Here is a 5,514-nt window from a genome sequence, read left to right as displayed (position 1 = left end):
GGGCATTTGTGTATCTGGCACTGTGGGGCAGTGTGTATCTGGCACTGTGGGGTCATTTGTGTATCTGGCACTGTGGGGCAATGTGTATCTGACACTGTGGGGGCATTTGTGTAACTGGCACTGTGGGGGCATTTGTGTAACTGGCACTGTGGGGGCATTTGTGTATCTGGCACTGTGGGGGCATTTGTGTATCTGGCACTCTGAGGTAATTTATATCTGGCACTGTGGGGCAACGTGTATCTGGCACTATTGGGGTCATATGTGTATCTGGCTCCCCAATATGTTTATCACGCCCCCATTTCCATTGGCCACACCCCATGTGGTATTTGGTCACACCCATTTTTTGCCGCGCGTGAGCACACAGTACCTGTAAGACATTTTTTCTACTTGGAAAAGATAAAAACAATTCAGCGCTAATAACTGATTAGAAATATAATAAGAAATTTATTATGAACATACATCATCTATTTCATGTGTATTAACAAGTAATTACTGTTGCAACAGATATTGTTAAGAAAAAATCAATAATGGTACCAAAATTAAAAAATGATTAAAAATAGGGCCAGAATCAACACTGCTTAATTTTGAAAAAAAAATTCTTGAAATGCTGGGTATAGTGCAAGAAGCCTTATCCTAGGGAAATTATTGATCGGTGTTACCAGCTCACTGTAGTAACTCCTCCAATCGGTTAGCACTCCGTAAAGATGGAGATCCTCTTACTTATTTGGTTGTCCCGTGCTGGTACTGATAGGGGAATTGAACCATAGCAAGGTTCTGATGTAGTTATCTTCCCAGAAGTTGTCCCATAGGGATCACCGTTCCCAGTAATCGGATTGCAGGCAAATCTTGTGGTTTAAAAGTCCCAGTCTTATCACCAACGCGTTTCACTGCTGGCGCAGCTTTTTCAAGGTGTGGATGCAGTGTACAAATAGCCCTTATATAGCAGTGTTGATCATGATGTGCCACAGGTGTGCAATTATCAATCAATAAATAAAATTATCAAATTTAAACACTAATCTAGTTAAATTAATTGCTCAGATGCCAGAAGACAGTCCCATTAAACATTAATAAAAACGAGGTGTGGAAAGTGCTTAAAAACACTATTAATTCAATTCATAATAGTCACATAATCGCTCTTCCCGGAAGTAGGAAGAGATGCCATCCTCTACTTAGGCGTGAGTGTCAAGTCTCTCTTTCACTCTAAAGCAAGAGAGAGATCACATAGCCAATCAGAATTGGTCACGTGATCGGAGACCGACCACGTGACCTCGCTGTTGTCCTCGTTGCTAGGCAACGTGAAAAATCTTTATTCAAACCACAGAAACATTTTCTAAATGAAGGAGCAGGAATCGGTTTAAGTCACATGACCCTATTGCGGTCATGTGATAGTCCTGCATCCTGTAGCTTAGCAACGCTGGATGCCCATAACATTATAAGCCTTTCAAGAAGTGTGGGTGTGATGTCACCACCGGAGAGAGAGTGCCACCCGGCGCAACACACGACCACACGCTGTTGTGACGTGCATCCCGCTTCTCCCTCCTCCCCGGGCTGTCACCACATTCACAGTGTCTTCAGACATATTTAATGAATACAACAAAAGGGAGAGAAGAAGACTCTTTTGTGGGTGCACTCTTGTATGTTTAAGAGGTCTCAGAAGAGACAATAAGTAAAGATTATAAATGAATTTTTAAATATAACTTTTATTAACAATAATTGATAAAATAGTAGAGTTTACTGTCAAAAATTGGAGGTAGGGGTGGGGGGAAGGGTGGGGGGGAGTTGGGGAATAGAAAGGGGGAACACAGAACGAATTAATTACAGTGTAAATACTGAATATTGTTCTGGAATGCCTGGGTGCGATAATAACAGCTGGAGACCCTGAAAATTGAAGCGTTTTTATTCTCTCATGAGCGATGATGAGGAGACAGATGGGATGATTAAAGATGGAATGAGCAAGATGAATCTGCTGTCAGTGTTAGACGCTGAGCAAAACCGTCCAGGAATTTCTACTAAACTGAGTATTCCTCAAGAGTCTCCCACTCGAGTACTGACCCAGCCCTACACTGCTTAGCTTCCAAGATCGGAAGGATTCGGGCGTTACCAGTGTGGTATGATAGTAGAAAAAATATTAGATATCGAGGGCTCGAGAATCACTGATGAGAGTTCACGAAAATGGAGAAATAAAAGAAAAGACAAGAGAATGAGTAGAGGAGGAAAATAGGGGATCTGCTGCCACCGTTAGACCGGGATAATTACCCCTGAATCAGTGGTGAGAGTCCTGAAGATAGTATAAAGTGAGGAAAAGGAAACGATACTGATAGGTAAAAAAAAAAAAAAAAAAAAATTTTTGAGATTGGTTGATAGACAATGGGCTGCTTGATTGCAGGATGCTGATAGTACCTATGATAAAGGTACTAGGTGTGATAAAAAGCAATTTGTACACAATTAGCAGTCAAATAAATTGATTAGACCCATACATCACCATCAATTTGCTACTATCAGATTATTATAATTATACCAAAATGGTATCAGGTGGAAAAAGAAGGAGAAAATGAACAACAGTTTCTTATTTGTGTTCCGCTGTATGCAGAGCTGCAGAAATACTATATAATATGATTGCAAGATGCTGATAGTACCTATGATAAAGGTACTTGGTGTGATAAAGAGCAATTGTACACAATTAGCAGATAATTAAATTGATTGGAACCATGCATCACCATCAATTTGATGCTGACAGATTATTGCACATTGTACCAAAATGGTATCAGGTGAAAAGAGAAAGAGATAATGAACAACAGTTGATTATACAGAGCTGCAGCAATGCTATATAATACGCAGTATAGAGGATAGTGATAAATTGCTCAGCCAAATGATTAGATCAAAATGACTGAAAATAAAGGTTTAAACAGTATCCTATGTGGTATTAAGCCGCTAAATGCCGACTATCTGTAAAACGGGTACTTGCAAAAAACAGCTTGATGAATGCTATTATCAAATATAAATATGCAAAAAGATGCTGATATTGAGCAGATATTACCCGGAATTGTATGGAACGATCAGTCACTAATATGAGCAGGATACTTTCTGAGTGCGGAATGTCCGTGTCAAAGTCCAGGCAAATTGAAGATGCAGGATACACTGGTTCCCAGGAGCTGAGCAGTTCGTTTATAGCCGCACTGCCGATCAAAGTACCTGATGTATTGTGGAGACGTGGTCAGGTTGGCTGAGGAGAAGAGAGACACAATGTTCCTGGTCCCATCGCGGCAGTATCTAGCGGCGGCGGGTTGATGCAGCGGCTGCTGGGGAAAGAGCGGCTCGTGGTTCAGGATGTCCGGAATCAGCTGTCACACCCAGGCAGTGGGGATAGGGAACGGAAAACTAGTTTCACCCGTTCACCGGGCTTGATCACTGAATATTCAGTATTTACACTGTAATTAATTCGTTCTGTGTTCCCCCTTTCTATTCCCCAACTCCCCCCCACCCTTCCCCCCACCCCTACCTCCAATTTTTGACAGTAAACTCTACTATTTTATCAATTATTGTTAATAAAAGTTATATTTAAAAATTCATTTATAATCTTTACTTATTGTCTCTTCTGAGACCTCTTAAACATACAAGAGTGCACCCACAAAAGAGTCTTCTTCTCTCCCTTTTGTTGTATGTCTTACCACTGACTCAGGGTGCACCACCAAACTCAAGATAACATTAGAAAACTCAGATTTTCTCGTTGTATTATGTATTTTGGTTCTAACAATATCTATTAGATACCTTACCATTCTCCAGTGCGGTATACCCCCAATACATTCATATTTAATGAATGTATAAAGTATTCCAATTCCTTCATGGTCACTGATGTTTTTACCTCTAGTCAAGGTCACATAATAAAATGTAAATAGTTTTTAGTGAATCTAGTGATCTACGGATTCCAACCATAGCACGTAAACTACAACCTACATCTAACAGCAATAAAGATCACTAGGTATTATCCTGCGGATTCTGTTCCAGGGATATATAGTAGAACATGATGGAACATGAACATTTGTAAAACAATCATATATATTTTTGTATTAAACAAAATTAGTCGACCCCAAACTGCTCATTTGTATAGATGTTTGGATGTACTCAGATCACAGAACAGTTATGGTTTTTCTAATATTAAGTCATTTTTATGGTACACCGGCAATCGTTCTTATGAATGACAGTTGGTCGTATTTTAATGAATAAAAAAATAAAAAAATAAAACTAAAAAAGTAATAAAAAGTAATAAAAGAAAAAAATATAAAATAAAAATTATAAAAAAATTATAAAAAAAGGAAGAAAAAGATTTTTACTCCAGATCTTCTATGGTCACTGGTGTTTTTTCCTCTAATTGGGATCATATTATATAGTACAAATTGTTTTTAATAAATCTCATGCTCCACATACATATCCCTAGCACGTAATCTAACAAAACTGAAGAGCATTAAATAGTATCCCAAAAATTCTATCCTAGGATACAGAATAGAACATGATGAAACATAGATATTAACAGATCATCATATAAATTTATGTTAAACAAAACTAATTGACCAAGAACTACTCATTTGTGTCGGTGCTTAGATCTCTTAGAGATGTGTTCAGATCACATAAGGCAGGTTATAATAATATTTTTTTATAAATATTGAGTCATTTTTACAGTGCACAAGCATTGGTACTCGTGGATAACATTCCCCTCTCATAGAAGTGCATTTAGCTCTAAGGCCTTGTCAAAGTCAGAAAAATATCATGCTACACGTTGCCATATATTCCCCATGCGCTTGCCCGCTGCACATGCACATTCTCTCCCGTGCGTGCGCATACTCAGTTGCGTGACGGCGCCTCCTCGGCCATGCGCTCGAGCGCCTGGTATGTGCATTTACGGTAGAGTTTGTGTGCGTCTAGCGGGCGACTCAATCGTTACATAATAAATCCAAATAGTGCGTTTTATAGATAATGTTCCCCTTAATAATAACTGTAAGTTGTCACAACTGAGGGCCTGAGCTGACGGGAGGCAGCCTCAGTTGTAGGGGCTGAGATGTACCGGAACCTGGGAGGTTGTATCAGACTCCTGGACATGTAAGTAACATGAATAATAACTGCCCGAAGGCGTGACCACGACAACTTGGATAAAAGTCAATGATGTTTATTATGACAACTCCGCAACACAGCAGCAGTAAAAGAAAACGTAAAAGTCAGCAAAGAATAAATACAGTTCCTGGGTACTACAGGATGGCAGGAGCCACAGGGCACTGGTAGTGTGAGATAGTTCTTATAATCTTCTAGATGGAAATTCCTTACCAGGCCCGACTGTAGCAATGGAGATAACCCAGGATTGTGCCAGCTGGTGTTCCAGGAAAAGCTGGGTTGCTGAAGATAAAACGGCTGCTGTGGATACTGGCTGGAACCAGACTGTTGTTAGCACGGAGTGGATACTGGCTGGAACCAGTTAAATAATAAATGAACTTGGGAGCGATGAAATATGAACTGAAATGTAGA

General features: G+C 39.7%; 1 pseudogene; it reads right to left on the bottom strand.

Annotated features, from left to right (window-relative positions):
• Positions 1-2,003: 2,003 nt before the first annotated feature.
• Positions 2,004-2,122, bottom strand: LOC134897424 (5S ribosomal RNA; annotated as a pseudogene).
• Between the last annotated feature and the right edge of the window lie 3,392 nt (positions 2,123-5,514).

This window comes from Pseudophryne corroboree, chromosome 3 (genome assembly GCF_028390025.1).
Source record: "Pseudophryne corroboree isolate aPseCor3 chromosome 3, aPseCor3.hap2, whole genome shotgun sequence".
Taxonomy (NCBI): Eukaryota; Metazoa; Chordata; class Amphibia; order Anura; family Myobatrachidae; genus Pseudophryne; species Pseudophryne corroboree.
This window is presented reverse-complemented; position numbering and strand designations above follow the sequence as displayed.